At 40.2% G+C, this 20694-nt stretch overlaps 1 long non-coding RNA gene across 1 annotated transcript in view; it reads left to right on the top strand.

Annotated features, from left to right (window-relative positions):
* The window catches only part of LOC120737584, a 95360-nt gene that overhangs the window by 61901 nt on the left and 12765 nt on the right, over positions 1–20694 (top strand). The window contains exon 2 of the long non-coding RNA XR_005696770.1: positions 10324–10427. This is a non-coding gene — a long non-coding RNA (uncharacterized LOC120737584). The remainder of the gene's footprint in view (positions 1–10323; positions 10428–20694) is intronic.

Below are 20694 nucleotides of genomic sequence, written 5' to 3'. Positions count from 1 at the left end.
GATTACTGATGAGCTCAGGGCACCTGACAGTGCTCACTACTTCACTGGCTTCATGTCTTGCAGTGCTCTAACCTTCACAGAAAGATTGCCGTCTCTCTCTTTGCTGGAGCGGCAGACAAGCTATAGGGCAGCCCTCCCAGTGCACTACTGGTAATTTAGGAAATCCTTACTGGCAGGTTGAAATGACAAGGCCACTGTCTTTGCGTCTGTGCTCTGTAATTTGCTTGTTTTCCACTTCGCCATAGAGCTGACGCACTGCAGGAGCAGGCAAGCCAAAGAGCGTTTTTCTCTCTTTTTCTCTCTCTTACTATCTCGTTCCCTTGCTCACTCGCCCATTTGCTCGGTTTATGCTCTCTTCTATTGTTGTCATTGTGTTATTCAGCTCAGCTCTGCGGCCTCCCGAGTTAAAAAGAAAAACACAGGCCACAAACACCACAGAAATCAGAGCCTAATGTCTCACAGTGACGAAAAAAGACTGAATGATTGAAAACGCAGCACTCTGTCGGTTTTCCGAGTTTAAAATATGAATGCTGCCTGTACGGTATGTAAAGAATTGAGGATGATTCAACTGACTGTTCATCATTCATCCTCTTTTGATTGTAATCTAAATTAAAAGGTGCCAAAATATCAACATCTAGCTTCATTTTCCCATTTTGTGTAATTGTAAAAGATTTCTAAAAATAGCCTGTTTTGTCAACAGAACACCCAAATAGGAGAACACGTTTTAATTTTTTTTTTATGTATGCCCCCAAAGTGATATGACTATAGTTTGATAGAGTAGTCTGTTACAGTTAGTTTTCCTAAACTGAATATAAAATCCAGTTCTTACATGAATATAGTGAATATGTAGAAAATGTTTCATACCCTAAAGCTGCAACTCTAACCGAAATCTCTATTAGTAGTAGTGTAGTAGTATGTAGATGTGGATTATTTGTTTTGCAACTTTATACAGTACAGAGCCCTAATAGTGCCCAAAATTGATTTTAAACAAAACAAAACCCTTATAGTAAACACTTACAGCTTTAAGGAACCATATTGTCCATTTTTATGGTATAATACTGTATTTTTCTTTTGATAAATGCAAAGACTAATATAAATGTAAAAGTTCAAATTTAGAAGTGTTTAGAAGTGTACGCCACCATTTTTTCTTTATACTTTGAATCTTTTACATGTTTGATGTGGTTTCCAGGATTTGCACAGCTCAGATTTTTGAAAGTCTGGCTAGCATGTGTTAAAATGTCAAATACAGCAGCATATCAGTAACCTTGGCGTGATTAGGGCAATTGTCACAATGCTGCTGATAGCTCACAAAAGAGAAGAATCCGAATCCAAAGTGTAGTTATGTTAAGCAGTGATACTGCTCATGGAGATTGCAGTAGGAAAGGCAGTCAAACAGCTGACAGTATCACACTGGAAGCCTCATATTCTCTATGGCATTGTACACTACTTTTCTTTTCACAGTAAGAAACTGTAAAATAACAGTAACAAGCTGAAAAAGCGATATTCTAGTAAATTACTGTAATCTAACAGTGAGAGTTCATTGTTATTACAGGAATGCAGTTTTAGCCCCTAAAGCATTGAGATGAATACCTGCCTGTAACTATATACAGTTTTTGCATTTGTATCCATTTGAATTTGTCCCTAAATTAAACTTCTGAATTGCAGCAGTTTGGAAAAAAGGAGCGTTGGATACAGGCTTCACTCGTGTACGTACAGTACTCTGTGTGTCTCTGAGTGTGTGTATCAAAAGAACTTTGACAAACAGCTCCCCTGTTTACCATGGCGACGCCGTGGCCTGTGTTCTCTCGTCTCTACGGTAACCGTGGCCCTGAGCTCTCTTATTGGCTGAGCCACTGAACTCCCAGCAAGAGACAAAGGAGAAGGACCTGGCGCTGGTAATTTCTTATCACCAAATCCCATTAGGCTCAGGGTTTTTCAGTTTTTTTTCATTAACCCACACAAAAGTAAAGTGGAAATCACCATACCCAGTCAGCTCAGCCCCTACTGTGAGGCTGACTAGGCCCCCTAATAACATCACTCTGCTCTAGCTTGTGCTGTATGAATACAAGAGACACTTACAAAAGTACGTTAATAGACTCAAAAATGAAAAGCTTTAAAAGAAAAAAAACAGCATCACTTCATTATCGCATTTATCCAGATCGGTTTTGTGAAAAATTATTGTGGAAAAAACATGGAACCACAGCAGATAAAGTTAATAGACCCCAAATTACTTCATTGATACTGTTAATTAATAATAATTAGTTTGTGTCCACAGATAGTTAGTCATTTATTAATCCCAAAAGAAAACTGCTGTGTTCCATCACAGGCTACATTTTAATTGGTATATTTAATCCAAAATGCCAATTTCTTAATTTTAAGTAATATAATCACAGATTCTGTTGTCAGATAAATAATAAATAAATACAAATAATACACATCAGGATCAGTATAGCAGTCTTGGCAGTAACACAGAGCCTGTGTAAATAAAAGGCTTCAGAGGTGCTTTGTTATGGCGCAGAAAATAATCTCTGCTTGAACTTGAGACTTTAACCTTTTCATGAAAAAGGCCGTTTACCTGGCAGCAAGGCTTTAACAAAAGGATCCAGTTCTTCAGTAGCTCACCTCACCGCAGGATCTAAAAGTCAGGATATCTCTGCTTCTGCTGACACGTTTTTGAACATTGTTTCAGTCCTCCAAATAAATCTGTCACCAGTAGATTCCCAGCATTTCCCATACAGATATTTGACAGATGCAAAGCTGGTTGTTTTACCTGCTGTTATAAATATGCAAGGTAACTTTCTGATTTTTTTAACATAGTTTGTTGTGCGTATCCTAACATCAACATTAGTAGAAGTGACGAAAGTGAAGAGAATATTCTATGGTGCACACTGTGATTTCTCTCTTTAAGCTGCAGGGTTCAGTTAAGGGGATCTCTGGGCTGTTTGCCTGTGTAGTTTGGTCCATTTGAGCTGATGTGCAAGCTGCTGGTCAGTGCCCGACACTGAAATTCCCCAGCATATGTGACGTCATTTCATAAACTAGCATTTTTCTTTTAAATTTAACTAGGAACATATATTTATTTCTACTCTACATGAAATTTGAAAATCAGGAAAATGGAGAACATAGCGTATGTTTATGTATATGTTTCTGTTTCTATGTACTGGGGCTCTTTCAGATTGAATATCTTTTACCATAATGGAGTAGCATAGATATAACTAATTATTATTTATTCTAACCAACAGTGTAAAATTCATCACTGAAACTTCTGCAGTAATGAGATTATAGTTCTACATGCAGTAAAGTGACTAAAGAAAAATTAGGACTTCTTATGGAATTAAGATCTATCACCTTTTTGGGAAAGTACATTCAGAGAAGCTTAGAAAATATGAAAGAAGTACCTGTAGTAATAACCTGTAAACTGGATTTTTTTTTTTTCCCTTAACGTTTTAGCTTGTCAAGTCTTCATTTCAGCTCAGCACTCCACTTTCATCTTTCACCTGTCACCCTTCCTGCAGCCAACAAACTGAGCGTGCATGTGTTACAGCTCCAGTTCCACTAGATCTGACACCTCTCAGCATACTGAATGGGCCTGATATACCTAAGGCCGTAATCACTGCACGAGTATGTGTGCTGATAGGTGGTGGTTACGTGTATGTGGTGTGTGTCTGTGTGATAATCGCCGCTATGAAGTCGGATTGACAGACAAAAGCCTAATCGCTCCTCAGCTCCAGCAGCCAAACAGCTCAGAGGAAGTATTGACCCAAAAGCACCATAATCCCCTTCACCTAACACGGGCAATTTCATGTAATACCTGTAATAACACACATTCAGCTCAAAGTAGTCATCAAAAGAGCTTTGAGCATCTGATTTTGAGAGGTGAGCTGTTTGAATAAAGGGGACCTGAAGAGTATATCAATCTGTAATAACAACATTGTGGCCTGAACTCACTTTCTTTTCAGTTCGCCTTATCACCACTCCTCTGAATCACTTCACTCATGTTCTCTCACTCACTTTGTGTCTCTCTGTCTAAATGTGTCGCTCATGTTTCTTTACAGTCACTGTATGCAGCCATGCAGAGGGTTTTTTTTAAGGAAACATATAGAAACTCACACAGTAAAGATAAGCAGTGCACCAAAGGGGGTCATTTTCATTTTCTATTTGTGAACATGTTTGCAAATTCTTGCCTGGAAGTGACATTTTCATTTTCCCTGGTTCCTGTAACAGCATCAATGCTCAGACAAAGACGTTGCTGAGTTCTATGGAGACCTAGTGGGTACAAATATCAGTAAAAGATCTTTATCTCCTAATCTAATATGATCTAATCCTAATGATCATTACTGGACTGCCACTAATCAGCTGCTAGGACTGACGGGGAACACTAGATCAAACATTGTGTGATTAATTCCCATTTTAGTTCCTTTCCACCAAAAACTGCTTACTTGTAAAACAAAATGTAATTTTGCCATCTCTATATCACCAGTTCCTCAAATCTCACCCTGAGCACATGTTAGACATGAAAGAATCAGAAGAAGCTGTGGAGAAAGTTACGCTGCCTGTAACATTGGTAAGCATGTGTCAGTGATGGACTGGGGAGGCATATCCATGGAGTAATGCACAGACCTCTACAAGCTAGGCAACAGCACCCTGACTGCCATTAGGTGTCAGGATGAAATCCTTGGAGCAACTGTCAGACCCTACGCTGGTGCAGTGGGTCCTGGATTCCTCCTGGTGCTCAACAATGCCCAGCCTCATTGGGTGAGAGTATGCAGGCATTTCCTGGAAGATGAAAGAATTGATACAGTTTTAGTGCTCATCAACACAGTCGACCTTTCTATTTTTCCACAAAATAAAGAAATCTGGGTTGGGATTAAGGCATCTGGTTCCTTCCTGTTCTCATTCCTGTTCCTGCATCTTTTATGTTCTTTTTAACATTTATAAAGAACCTTTTTTTGTTGTCATTATTCATGTTTCCATTTTACTTATGGTGTTCCTCAAGGCTCTGTCCTTAGTCCACTTTTATTTTCAGTATATTTCTTCCCTTCAACCAGATCATTAATGGAGATAAAATCACTCACCACAGCTATGCAGATGACACACAGTTATGTCCCTCTCCCTCAAACAACTCCAGAAGCCTTGATACTGTGTTCACCTGCCTAAATGCTAGCTGTCACATAACTTCACAAAAAAGAGTCATGATAAAACTACAGTATTAGTAATTCGTAAAATTCCAGTACCCTGGCCTACAGTACACTTGGTTCATTGATCAAAGCTGTCAAACTGCTAAAAACCTCAGAGTTATTTTAACACCACGCTCTGATTTGATGCTTACATTAAAAAGTGTCCAGTCGTGCCTTTTTAAGATTTAAAAGTGATCTTAAAATCTTACTAATTAATTTTAAGCATATAATGGCCTTGTTCTTAAGTATTTCTATGACGTATTAATCCCTAATGGGCCTGGGTGCTTACTTGGATTGGTGAGTGGGGTGCTGCTGGTTATTCTGAGGTCTTCGCTAGCAAACAAACGCCAGCAGACTTTTGGTATTAGAGCCCCCATTCAGACCAGAATGGTAACTTCCTTATTATCTTTTCATATCTCTTCTTAAAATGCTTATCGTGAAGCTTTCATTAATATTTCTGTATTTGCTGCATTTTTTAACTATTTCTTGAATTTAAAAAAAAAGTCTTTCTGTGAAGCACATTATTGTTGGGGAAAGTTCTATATAAACAAAGTTTGATGTTGTTATTATATTTGCTTCATGCATACACACATCCATCATTATCACAGCCTCAATTTGCACTCACTCAGACATGGACGCACACTTTTTAGCCTCTGATTTGGTATTCATGTCACACAGATTAATCAAGCTGCTCATCCCATTTGCAGTTCCACACTGATACACACCACTCAGTTTACCTGTACCTATAGGTAGCTGTGCACGTGTTTGTGTGTGCGTCTGTATGAATGGGAGGGTGGGTTGGTGGTGTGCACATGCTTGACAGACAGCGAGAGAGGCCTCTGTCACCAATCTGCATATCTAAATATTAACACTGGACCATCCCTTTAATTTCCTACAGGGGCTGATAACCATCAACCGTTTCCCCCAGCGTCTTTGTCGCTTTCACAGAGTGTGTGTGTGTGTGTGTGTGTGTGTGTGTGTGTGTGTGTGTGTGTGTGTGTGTTAAAGAGGTTGTTGGCTGAATAATACTGTCAGTTTTTTCTCTTGCTCACACACACACACACACACACACACACTCATATCTTAGCGAGGACATCTAATTGACATAATGCTTTCCCCAGCTGCTTACACTAACTTTAACCATCAAAAATGAATGCCTAATCCTAACCCTTAGCCCATACCTAACCATAACCTAACTGTAACCCTGACACTAAAACCACATTTTGAGCCTCGAAACTGCCTTCAAACTCCTGGGGATGAGCATTTTGTCCCCCTAAGTGACTGTTGGACCCCACAAATATAGTGGCATGCCAATTATCTGTCGTCACAAAGATGTATAAACACACGCACGAGAGGGTTGTCAGAAACTAATCGACATGCTATTGATTTACTTTTCTATTTAATGAGTGAAACCATCTGTGAGATATTAAAAGGAATTTTGGAGAGAGAGGAGAAGAGGAGACAGGTCAAATAAGCAACGACAAAACAGATTTGAAAATAACTCTGTTTATTCTTTTCGGGGTGGGAAATATTCTGAATGACATTTTGGTCATTGTGAGGCACTGAAACTCTACACTGAGACATCTGATGACCACGTAGCCATTTCCTGTCTGCTTCACGGGGCTGCAGTCAAAGCTGACACGCCCAGAAACCCCTCTCTCCAGCCCACTCCTGTACCTCTTCACGTAGGACACCAGAGTGCTCCTAAGCAAGCCGAGCGCAATCTCTCCAGCATGTCCTGGGACTGCCCTCTTAAACATCTAGAAGGCATGCAGGAGGGAGGCACCCTAGTCAGATGTAAAAGCCATCTAAACTCCTTTTAACCCTTTCACACATAGTGGTCACTGCAGTGGGCAGCTATTCAAAGGCTGTTTTCTTGTATTTGTGTCAGTGTTGATGGTGTACTTGCACATAAACCACTACATTGGACACTGATGTGTCACTCCATACAACCGTGATGGGTCAGTGAAATGGACAATAGTGCTTATTTTAATCTTTGACATGGTGCCAGACTGCATTACATTTTACTCGGGGTCACACATTCAGAAAACTAAACTTCACAGAATGTGATGTGACAGTCTTTCATAGGCTTATATACAGATTAATAACAACCCGTGTGTGTCCGTGTGGTCACAGATTAGTTTAACAGCTCCACAGTGATAATTGTTTCACATTTATTATCTCTGTGTTGGCAAGCAGCCTTGCAGTAGTCTGCATGTACCCACATGTGTGTTTGTGAGTCAAACCACATCGCAAAGAGGCGAATGCTAATCTGCTATCTGCCATTATTCTCTGAGACCTTGAGAGGATGGAGGTAGAGACGAGGGAGTGAGACAGTAGAGGGGGAGAAGTAGAAAATGGCAAGGTTATGAATGAACCTTTTGTTGAGGACGTGTTTGTGTTAGAGTGTATTAGTAGTAGAGAAGAGTAGCAGAGAAAATTCGTGATATAAGAGGAGAGGGTGCCAGTATGAGAGAGAGAAAACTAAGAGAGGCAGAGAGAGGCATTGTGGTGATGAGGTGATTGAGACGGTGGACATGTCTGTTAAACTGCCATCCAGCAGAAACATGAACAGGTTCATTTCATTAGAAACGGACTTTCTCTGATTTAAGGAAACACAATCTAAAAGTGCTTTATATTGTAAGGTAAAGAACCACCAATAATACAGGGAAAACCTAAACAAGTGGAGGACTCCCTATGAGGAAGAACTTGGAGGTTGACATTTACAGCTAGGCTTGTCCCACAGTTCATTAGATAAACAGTAGTACAGCTTAATTAATAATAATGGATTGCATTTATATAGCGCTTTTCGAGACCCTCAAAGCGCTTTACAATACCACTATTCATTCACACACTGGTGGAGGCAGCTACAGTTGTAGCCACAGCTGCCCTGGGGCAGACTGACAGAAGTGAGGCTGCCATATCGCGCCATCGGCCCCTCTGGCCAAAACCAGTAGGCAGCAGGTTGAAGTGTCTTGCCCAAGGACACAACTACCAAGACAGACAGAGCAGGGGATCGAACCGGTAACCTTCCAGTTACAAGATGAGCGCCCCAACCCTCTGAACCACGGTCGGCCCACATTCACAATTCACCTACAAAGTACATTCACTTAAAACCAATGTAATGTGTATGTAAAGGGTCACGTTTACCATGCTGCTTTCAGTTCTAGGTTTTCCAGCTTCTGCATTTCATGTCATTGGCCGGGTTTGAGTCCTGCAGCCAATGGATGCCCTCCAGGACTTATGTAGGTGTGGTTAATGCACTGTTAGTCTTTGCTTTATACTTGTTAGGTTCAGATTTTTATGCTTCTCATTAGCTTGTTTGTGCTTATTCCACTTTATTAATTGGTTCTTTGTTACATTGGTAAGAGAAGCTCGTAAAAGGAGAGCTGTCACCACCTTGAGGTGCTGTAAAGTTTCTTTTGACTTAAGTTATATATTTGATGGAGTTTTGTTTAAAGTTAATCCCTTCCCAGACGCCTTAACGCCCACTCACATCCTGGGCCATCTGATCTCAGGAATTCGCATGATAAGGTGGGGCCAGGTTTCACAATGAGCTCACCCGAAACTCTGGCTGATTGGGACCCACACCCAGTTTCACACCTTGGCTCAGGCGATTAGAGGATCATCAGGGGGTCCTTTTGTCCCTCTGTGGGGGGAAATTCCCACTAGGTTTATATCTGGGACTCTCCACCACTTGACCTTAGAACTGAAGCTTCTCGGATGAGAGGTGAAACGTCTTCAAGTAACTTAAAGAAGTCCAGACGCTTTTCTTTGCAAGCTCCTTTGACTACGATGACCTGGATGACTGAGAACCTTCACAGACATGTTTAAAGTTAATGCTCTTTTGTTTTGTTAGTTAAGTTGGCCTTGGCTCTCCCTGAAGTAAATTTATGCTTCCTTTTTAACATCTCATCATTAAACCATTTCAAGCTGACTCCTGCCCCCCCCCCCCCCCCCCCTTTCTTAAATAGATAACTATCATATCTGACATCATATCTCACAGTACAATAATATTGAATGGGTTGCATTGTTGTACTTTGTCATGTTTCTCAGTTCTTTGTCTGAATTTCTTATGAACATTACTTGTCATGTTCTCATGTTGTTGCTAAGGATTGTCTTATTGCACTGGAGTCACACTGGGCTAAATATTTACACTTGGGTTTTGAGGGGTATTTATTATTTTCTTCATTATTTTATTTATGGGTTGTATGGAAGCCCCAAACGCAATTTCATTGTTTTCTGACAATGACAATAAATAAATACTTATATACTTACTTAAACACTCTCTTCATGTTACTTTGTTTACTCTTGGGACCAACATGGGGACATAACAAGGGCCAACGAGTTAAGCCATGAAGCACTCTGACATGACGCGATGTAATATTAACTACAAAATGTTAATATTTGTGATATTTTCAGCTGAATGTCTGTTAATTATTTAGAGACGGTGTTTGAGTTTCTTGAAAAATGTCTGTAAAATAATTCAAACTAAGATCAAACCTGTTGTGTAGCAGTCTATAGAGTACATATTAGAATCTATTGTTCATATCTGCAACATTTACAAATGTGTTATGTAAGTAAAATGCAGAGATCTTAAAGTTGCATCTGTACCTGACCATCAGAACAACACAAGCACAAACTCACCTCTGCGGAAGAGACATTTTTGACCTGAAGCTTTGCGTGAACGATTTAATACTTTGTCTTTGCAGGAATCACTGTTTATTCACTCTTTGTCATTCTTGTCCCTGATCTGACAATTCCCAACTAAAGCAAATAACTTTGCTCAAGGCTGAGAGATGACAGCAGGTGAAAAAATTGACAGTGCTGCCTCTTCAACAGTGTCATGTTTTTATCTGATGTCAAAATGTGGTAAACGTGGTAGCTGATCAAACTTTGCAAAAACGAAATCATGCCAGGTTGAAAAATTTCATCCAGAGTGTTTGAGAGGCATCGTGTGGCTGCTTTCATCCCACCTCATTTTTTCCTTCACTGATTCATTGTCTCCAGGCTTTGGTCCTTTCTATTTCCTCTTTTCATCTGAAAAGAGGCTGTGTTTAAGCCCAAATACTTAAGGTACTCCAGTAAGTGGCTTTGCAGTTTGTGCATGAATAACCATCTTCTCGCATCTATCCCCTTTTTCTAGGACAAACATCTTGTGGCGGTCAACGCTGAAGCTAAAAGCAAAAACAACTAAAACATCTCTAAAGAGAGAAGGGCTCCTTCATGGTGCTGAAGTACTTCCCAAAGGTAAGAATTGTATAAGCATTGAAATCTGAACCTCGACAGACAATTCTGTTTCTCTACATCCTTTTATATGAAGAATCCAGACACAGATCAGGTGATTCTGCTGGCTTTAATCAAGCTGTTTTTGCAGCCCATTCTTCCAATTCAGTATGATGTGCAACGAGCATCATACTGTGTGTGTGTGTGTGTGTGTGTGTGTGTGTGTGTGTGTGTGTGTGTGTGTGTGTGTGTGTGTGTGTGTGTGTGTGTGTGTGTCTGAGCTTTCAGTGAGATAAACACTTGAGTTATAGATTCTCCACAGGAGGAAATCTATAATGTTTAATACAGGCTCAGTAGAAATATTGGTTTCCCTCAGTGAACAATCCAATTGAACCCTTCAGTTTAACAATGTGCATGTAGTTTGGATGAGGTCAGTGCAGTGGCTAATACCCAGAGATCCATTGAATACATTTAATTCATGGCATGCCAAATTCACAACAACAATAATCTCAAGGTACTTTGCAGTGTTATGGATCGAAAACAAACGATTCCCTTTGATCAAGTATGTAGTGATAACAGAAAGGAACAAAATCTTGTAACAAAAAGAAACCTCCAGCAGAACCAGGCTCAAGGTGGACGATCATCTGCCTCAGCCAATTTGGGGTAAAGAGGAAATCGATGAAGCTGACTACAGATCAGGAGCATGCAGTTTTAGCTCCTCCTGCCTGATATATGATAACCAAACAACAGTGCTAAACTATTTAAAACTCACAGTCATTTTCCAAGGTGAGACTGTGGGCTCTTGTTAAATGAGTACATCTTTCAGGGGAAAGTATAAGGTTTGGATTACTGTGTGAAAGAGACTGTCCGACAATACCTAAAACTTCCTCACGTACTTAAAAAAAAAAAAAAGTACAGGACAATACAAATGATACAGAAGGCATTAAACTCCTTCTCAGTTGACTTATTTATAGTCCCAGGAATATTCTGTTGCATAAAATGTGAAAACGGACAGACAATAACTCACCAGCATTTCATAAAGTTACAAAATGACCCTGCTTTATTTTTTTCAATTCGTAAACAATTATTACACCATTAAATATGATGAAAATTTGGTGTAAAAATGTAAATTCGATGAAAATAAACGTATATAATTTATTTCTATAATTGCATTTTATTTGAAAAATATTACTATAATAAATCCATTAATTTAACAGTAAATGATGGAGTAGTGACTTGTGGGCGGGAATGGTGGACTAGGATGCAAGCTATGGCTTTGTCAGAAACAATTAAGGATTGATCTTCTGTGATTTCCAGCCTCAGCAGAGACTGAAGACCCTGGGAGAGATGGTATGAGAGTGAGAGATGGTATGAGAGTGAGAGATGAGTCATGGGGAGGAGATACAGGTCAGGTTCATCAGGTCAGGTTCGTTCATCTCAAATTCGCAAACCTGGAGTATGGGACGAGTTTGACTATCGTGTGGACATGTGCCGCGCTTGCAGAAGGGGACACACTGAGTACTTATTAACATTTTAAGAACCTTTATAATCAACTATGTATTTAAAATTTACTGCAAACTTCTTTGTCCGCTATTTTTCAGATCAGATGATTCTTTTCCAAACACCCAACAGAATTTTTAGTCCTCAGCCTTAAACTTGATTACATGATTACTCAAGAACAAGGTGACATAGGATTTCTAAATTAATACAATAGGGGCATCTGTTAAAAATCTCAGACAAGTTCAGATGTCACTGACCGTGACCTCTGACCGAGACCATGAGGTTAAGTTTTCTGAAAGTCTGGTAAATGCTATGTCTCAAGAAAGAAGCCGCCAAGGATTTTTACATTTATGGTGCAGCTACTACAATGCTGAGGGGGTTCGTGCACTACTAAAATTCAGATGTGTAATAAACACACATGTAGGGGTGCTAAAGCAGTGCTAGGAATGTGTGATTTTGTGTCCCTAAAAATACGTTTATGTTGTCAGTCAAACTGAACCAAGAATAATGGACGTGTTATCAGTGCAAATTGACAGGTTGTGTGTGTGTAGTTCGGGAGTATGCTGCTGACAGCACAGTGATGAGATGATAAGGTGTGGTCTTCATGCTGGAGAAAGCCAGAATGATGGACGTGCCTGTTTCTTACTCTTATCCTGATCATCTGTCCAGTTTGACTGACTGAGCAGTGATGCTCTGGAGTCTTCACCCAGCACACACCCACCTAAATACCTGCCTGATGCACACATGGAGGACAGGATGTGGAGGGATTTTTACAGTGATTTTTCTCTTCAGAGATATTTTCATTTAATTTCTAAAATAATTATCTCACTTTCCAGCCGGGTAGATCCAAGATGAGTTCTGTGCATTCACTTCCTCTAACCCTTACTCCTGGTGTTGTCCTCCTGTCACGCTCTTGATCTCTCCATCACCTTAGTGTCACTGCTTTTATCTCGTCACCCTAAGCAACCTCTTCATCCTATTGTCCTGCTGCTGCTATCTGCCTCTTTGTTACTGTGATGAGGGTCAGCGGGTCAGCCGGGGGGCTCGTCATTAGCTGTGCGCGTGCATGTATGTGTGCACATGGTAAAGTGTGTACAGGTGTACATAAGATATGAGGGCCTTTACTGATCGCTGTGAGGAAGCTGTGTCAGAGAAGGAAACTATAAACATACATCTGTTTGGCACATATACTGTATTAGTTACATAGGAACTAAACCTGTTCATTTTCTTTTTTAAATATTTCCAAGGCTACCATCTTTACTGTTACATAGAGGCGGGCGGAACGATCCAAATATCAATAATATCCATACCAACTCTGATATTGGTATCGGTTCGATGCTAGTACCATAGGATCAATACACTGTATCTTTCTGGCACGTTCAATAAGTAGCCCACAGAAAAAAAGTTTATTGATTTAGTGGTCATTAAAATGTGTTCAGGATTTGCAAATTAATGGTGATCATCTCATAAGCCATGACACATTGCTCTCCCCTACATAAGCTGCCTTTATAAAGTAAAAGTATCTGTCTTGGTATTGGCAACACTGGCCCTGTATTTACATGGTATCACACCGACACCAAAATCTGCAGTACTACTATTACAGATTAATTTTATCTGAACATAACATATGAGACGGGGACACCATCGGACATTGACTTAACTTTTAAGACACCACGACAAAATCCCAGATTTGGATGTTTTTAGAGATCAGCTGGGATGTGCTGAGTTAAAGCCTAGCATGAACACATGGAAAGACAGCTGCATTTAACTTCAATTCAGAAAGAAAAAGCATGAAGCTCTATCACATAAACTGGAAAGTTGTGTATAAAAAGACTGGTTAAACTCTATATAAATGCAAAATAAAGAGTTATTTATAAATTTGGCTTTTTTTCCCCTGACACATGATGTCACTCTGCCAGTGTTTTTCTTTCTACTGCCTTCTGTGCTGACCACTTACACACGCTCTCTCGTGCTTTATCTATGTCAGTCGAACAAAAGGAACCAATAGGAAACTGCTGATGCTGCTCGGGTTGTGACAAACAAACAGAATCCAGAGCTGTCCATCAGCCTCCCATTTTTAACCAATCTCATCTTTTCTGCTCTGGTTAAAATTAGAGATTTATGTGAGCCTGTATGATGTTTAAACATTTACACATAGGAATTTTATCTGTGTTTTTTTTTTTTTTTTGCAAAATCCAAAAAGCTTTACTGGACATGCAGTTGGAGACATTAGCATAGCCTGTGTGTGTCTGGCTTGCTAGTTTGTCCTTCCAGTCTCGCTGGGCTGCAGTGTAGTCCTTCTGTGTTTCTGGACATCAGCTTATTGTGCCTGCTGGTAATGAGAGCTGCTTAGCGTGTGATTCTGCCATTGCTGTTTGTTTAGGTGTGTGTATGGGTGTATTTGCATACATGTGTACACGTGTGTTTGGATGCCACTATTTATTCAGCTTCACCGGCTTCCTCAAGGTTGCCTCTTCTCAGCCAGGAGACAAGAATAATACTGTTGTGTGTGTGTTTGCCCGGGGGGAATAGAATCTAGAGTAAACACACGTGTCCGTCTCTTTCCCAGGTGGAGTTGGATGAATGAATTCAGTGATAGTGACAAGCCAGCAGCTACCTTTTGTATGCATCTCTGTGTGTGTGTGTGTGTGTGTGTGTGTGTGTGTGTGTGTGTGTGTGTGTGTGTGTGCGTGCATGTAGACTGGCTGCTTAGCTTGTTCACATTTCTGTTTTTTATTGTTTGTCAGGAAAACTGTGAGATATTTTTGAGGAAAAGTACTCTTTGTAACATAGAAATTTCACTAACTGCTCAGATAGCTGTTCACTCATAGTTATTGAAGGAACTTCTGGTGTTTGATTTTGATTTTGGAAATTTTGCCTAATTTGAACTGTCATTTTAAAAAAAAAAAAAAAAAACAGATTTGTCATCCTGCATATGGCCAAAGACAGAGAAACGCAGCTGCGCGCAAAAACAGCCGAGCAATGACACAACCAACAGAAACTGGACAATATTTGTTATTTTAACTAAATGGTCTATAAATATTTCTCAAAACTATGTCAGAAAAAGAAAATTTTTTAAGAGTTTGTGAAGCATAAACTGCTGTTATAAAATGTAATATTTAGCAGCAAATCCTTTTCCAAGAAACCTCTCAGGTATGAGAGAGAAAACCGTGCTCAGCACAGCCACACCTTCCAGCTGGCCCGGCAGTCAAATATGTCCCTTTAATGAGGCTGGCGACTTTTCTGTCTTTACAGCAGGTATGCTATACTGCCAAAAGTATTAACTCACCCTTCTTGATAATTGAGTTCAGGTGTTCCAATCACTTCCATGGCCACAGGTATAAAAAATAAATCAAGTACCCAGGCATGCAGACTGCTTCTACAAACATTTGTGAAAGAATGGCTCGCTCTCAGGAGCTCAGTGAATTCCAGCGTAGTACTGTGAAAGAATGCCACGTGTGCAACAAGTCCAGTCATAAAATTTTCTACCAACTAGATATTTCACAGTCAACTGTTAGTGGTATCATAAGAAAGTGGAAACAGAGGTACAGAGGTCGACAACTTTCTGAAGAGTCAATCACTGCAAATCTCCAAACGCCATGTAGCTGTCAGATTAGCTGCATCTAACCTGGATGCAGTGGTGTAAAGCATGCAGCCACTGGACTCTAAAGCAGTGGAGATGTGTTCTCTGGAGTGATGAAACACACTTCTCCCTCTGGCAATCGGGTGGACAAGGTTGGGTTTGGTGGTTGCCAGGAGAACGGTACTTAACGGTACTTAAAGTAAAGTTTGGTGGAGGGAGGATTAAGGTGTGGGTTGTTTTTCGGTACTTGGGCCCAGGCCCTTCCCATATGGAAAAGAAATAGTAAAAACTTATAAAAGACTTGCATAAGATGTGGCCTACTTCATATAGTGAATCATATAAGGCTTATATGATTTACTCATGAAAGTGGCCACTTTCTCATTACTTTCATATATTGTTTTAGTAAGTATCCAAAACATACAAGTTTCATTTATATAATTTTTCAAGGGATCTTATATCTGTTTTCACTCTTGTATGCTTTTCACACAAGTTTCACACAAGACACAAGTTTGGTGTGGGAGAAGTTGACTGGTCTGCACAGAGTCCTCACCTCAACCCAACAGAATACCTTGGGGATGAATTAGAGCGGAGACTGTGAGCCAGGCCTTCTCTTTCATTAGTGTCTGACCCCACAAATGCACTTCTGGAAGAATGTTCAAAAATTCCCGTAAACACACTCCTAAACCTTGTGGAAAACTTTTCCACAATAGTTGAAGGTGTTATAGCTTTAAACTGTAGGCTGGCGAGATATTAAAACCTGTGGATTCAGAATGGATTATATGAGTGTGAAGGTAGATGAGCGAATACTTTTGACTATATAGTGTACAGTATCTGTAAATTGACAGTTTCTATAAATTTTGTGAAATTTTTATCAGATGTTTAACCATTTACCAATCTAGTAAAACTATTTATCTTTTTTTGTAACTTAATCATGTTGTGTCCCATTTGTGTTCAGCTAAACTGACTCAGTGTTTTTTGTGCCAAGACTTTATTTTTTTCTGGCATTTTGTACGTTGGCATATTATTTCTGGTATATTTTATGAATGTAACAAGAGATAGAAGCTAGAGAGTTATCCAGCAATGCTAGCATAGACTAGCTAGCTTGGTAAATCTCTAACTCACTGTGATTTTGAATAGCGTGAACATTTTGGGTAGCAAAATACAGGACTGTACAAAAATAATGCATATCTAACAGTAAAAATTAAATGGTCGAGTTATTTTAAAAAAAAAATAAACAATTTTCAGAAAGAAGGGGGACTTCTTGATTTTTGTAACTTTGTAAACATGATAACTTGAGAACAAGGCAACATGGGATTTTCAAATTGGCACCATGGGTACATCTGTCATGGTCCTGGGTCAGGCCACCCAGTGTTTCTGAGTTCCATGTTATTTTGTTTTTTCATCTGTATTCCAGTTTCTTTTCAGTTTTCTAGTTAAGTTCGGTCATGCCTAGTTTACAGTTTTAGTTCATGGTTCCCCTTGTGTTATCACCCCTGTGTCCAAGTTCCCCTCATTGTTGTATGTGTCTTATCTGTCATATTTCTGGTCTGTATGGCTCTCATTGTCAAGTTTGTCATGTCTACTTCTCCATGTTTCCTGTTTTATTTTGAAAGAGTTCTTTGTTCATTGGCTGTATCCCAATTCAGGGTCTGCAGCCTTAAAGTACGCAGCCTCAACGATCCTCAAGGGCCGCGTACTCAAAGACCGCTAAGGCCGGAAGTGCGAGGCTTCTGAAATGGGACGGTCTAGCCTCCGTTGCGCTGCCCAGGTTGCCTAGCAACCATGATACTAACAGCTGGAAACGTGTCATAGAGCATTGTTTGACAGAAATGAAGGAGAAAATCTTCTGTTCATTTCTTTCTTTCTTTCTACATGAGCTTTGATCATTCTCTGTAAGATTAAGCTCAGCTATTGAACGGCGTATATTTTAAAGTAAAGGCTTTAAAACCAAGTTAGTACAAACGTCACTAATGTCACATAACTTTGCCGACATGTGGCCAACAGTAATATTTTAATGTTTTTCGTTATTAAACATTTGCACATAAATAAGTGACATGATATTCAGTACTTACTTAAAGTTTACTCTTCGGCCGCCCCTCATCCGCCGTTTTTTTTTCGGCAAAATTATCCACACCCACCGCCGCGCTATGCATTCTGGGATATGTTGGGCCACGAAGTCTACACTGCCACAGCCTTAAAATTCAGGGAAATGAAGGACGCATTTCAGGGCCGCATTTCGAGCAGCCTTTGAATTGGGACAGCCTTCGGCGCGCCGCTGTGACGTAATCGGCCTTGAAATGCGTACTTTAAGGCTGCAGACCCTGAATTGGGATACAGCCATTGTGTTCAGTTTCACGTCCCCGGTCCTGTCATTAGGTTTATGTGTGTCAGCTATTCTCCCTCATGTGTTTCCACTTCCCCTAATCATCCCTGTGGGTATTTAGTCTGTGTGTTTTAGTTCAGTCTTTGTCAGATCGTCTGTTATCCTCACCACAGATTTCATAGTTTTCCCTCATTGTTTCACTGTGTTTCATAGCATTCCTAGTAACTCTGCGTGTATAGTTTTTCATAGTTCTTTCACAGAGTGTCATAGTCTTTTACTTTACACAGTGTTCTTATTCTCCTTAGTTTTCCCAGTTTCAGTGTGTCTCTGGTATTTTTCTCATGCCAGCAGCCACAATAAAGGCTCACTTTATTTTTGGAAACTTAGTTCTGTCTCCACCGTGTCTGCTTTTGGGTCTACCTCATCTTCACACTGGCGCACCCCACCGTGACAACATCTACTAAAAATCTCAGATGAGTTCAACTATCTGTGACATTTTCCTCTAGGTTGCTTCTAGGCAGAGATGGACAGTAACGCGTTACTTGTAATGCGTTACTGTAATCTGATTACTTTTTTCAAGTAACGAGTAAAGTAAGGGATTACTATTGCAAAAAGGTAATTAGATTACCGTTACTTTCCCGTAGGAACGCAGCGTTACTGCGTTACTAAAACCGTGGTTTTTTTGCGAGAATGTCTCATGACAGTGACGTAAGCGAGTGCGACATTCGTGACAACAGCTGTGTGCAGATCAACAGTGGATCATATATCGAGTGCTGGAGAGAGTATGAGCGTGCAGCGTTTAAAGCGTGGAAGTACTGACCTTACTTTGAGTTTGATTCCATAAAAAGTGACAAAAACATTAGCGTCCGTTGTGCGTGGGAAGAAAACTTCTTTTTACAGCGAAAAAAAACCCTAAACAAGCACCGAGTAGCTATGACATAATGGGAAATTCACAGAGAAACTCACGGATTCTTCCACTGACCGCTGCGGCACACCTGCACCAGGGTAAACCTCCGCCTACCCTACTCCTGCTTTACAGGTGAAAATAGAGCAACAGGACCGCTGAGTCTTTGACTTTATTTATTTTCTGCTGTGTTTTACTTGCATCTATTTGAAAGACTGAGTGTAAACACAAAAAATATTTTATTTTATGTGCTGGAATGTGCAGAAAATAGGTTTAAATGTTAAACTAATTTCTTCCAGTCAGAGAATGTTGCATATAATTTAATTTTTGCTTGATGCATAAAGTTAAAAGATTAAAACTGATAAAAACAAGTTTAAAAAAAGGAGACTTTTCCATTTGATTACATTTTGTATGATGGATTATGCAGAAAAAGTAGAATTGGGCTGAAAGATCTATCGCTTTATCACCTCATCAGGTTGTAAATCGTGTTTTTAAAAAGTAACTAAGTAACTAAGTAATTACTTTTGAAAATAAGTAATCAGTAAAGTAACAGGATTACTTTTTTGGGGAAGTAATCAGTGATTAGTTACTGATTACTTTTTTCAAGTAACTTGACCAACACTGCTTCTAGGCCTGACGACATAACATTTTAGCTGCCAAAAAATGGGGACTGTAATTCACAGACTAATAAGTAAATATGTTAATTTCATCCAAACAGTCTGTAGCATAGTAAGTGCAATGACTCATGCACAGATATTTAATATAGGTACATTTTGTTCACGTTTTACAGTCTATAACAGACTTTTAATGGGGTAAAAAAAGGACATGGATTGTGCTGGTGCACTGAACTGCTGTGATAACGTCTCCCTCTCTCACACACACGAAGCATAGAAAGACGGGGATAAAGGGCCTTTTTTCCGTTCCACATGCCAGGCAGCTCCCAGTGGCCTCTCTGTTGACATAGCTGCCACAATGGGAACTAAAGGCCTCCCAATGCATCCCATTATGAGCCTAACCCCAGGCCCAGTGCTGCACTGCAGGGTTAGCCAGTGCGGGCCAGCCGGCATCAGCCAAAGCCCCCTTGAATATTAGTCTGGGTATATAAGACTATCCTCTCGCTCCCGCCCCCTGCCACATTGTTCAGCGTTATTCTGCTCCCACAATAGGACATCACACTTTGGAAGTAATTTTCAAATAGGGGAAGCCAATCAAAAATAATGGCACTTATTGTTTCTCTTTTAACACACATTGCTGAGCGCCCTGCCCCTCCCTCCTCTGTTGCTTTCTCTGCCTGTGTAGCCCTAAACCCCAGGGTTCATTCACGTCTATTATATGGACAAATTAAATAAAACCCGGTATTGGTTGGAGGGGAGCGGAGAGCCACGCCGGCCATCGGTGGTGGCACTGGAAAGAATCAGAGATGGGAGGAACACCAAGCGGGGAAGGCCCGAGGAGTTGATTCAAGGCAGCACCAGAAGAGGTTTTAGGAAGAGCTCAGAATAACCCAGGAGGAAAGCACTGGGAAAAGGAGTGAAGTAGAAGAAAAAGTCATGGGTACTGAAAACAGGGACAGAGTTCAGTTCTCCAACACGTAACCAAGTTTGTGCCATTAATGGATATATAAACCTCTGTGGGAGCTACCTAACGAAGATGTGCTAGGGGACAATCTGTCACTGCTAGCCAATACACAGACTATTGGAAAAGTAGTGGGAAATGTATCTAACTAGGAAAAACAAGAACTTATGAGGAATAATGGAGACAGCACCTGGCATCCATTCTTTTGTGCTCACCTTCTATCTATCCAGAAAACATTGCTTTTAAAAAGTGTACAAATCAAAGTGTCTCTTGCCTCTTGATGGACTCGTTGGTTACTGCAAGGACAAAATGGATATTTGGGAGGAAAAGTTCTCAGCTTGCCTACCTGCTGTTTTATTGTCATGGATGCTGGTAAAATGAGGGAAGGTATGTTGCTTCTTCTAAA

Source organism: Simochromis diagramma, unplaced genomic scaffold, assembly GCF_900408965.1.
Source record: "Simochromis diagramma unplaced genomic scaffold, fSimDia1.1 OVJJ01000413.1, whole genome shotgun sequence".
Taxonomy (NCBI): Eukaryota; Metazoa; Chordata; class Actinopteri; order Cichliformes; family Cichlidae; genus Simochromis; species Simochromis diagramma.
The sequence above is the reverse complement of the archived record's forward strand: the minus strand, read 5'-3'. Positions and strand labels throughout refer to the sequence as shown.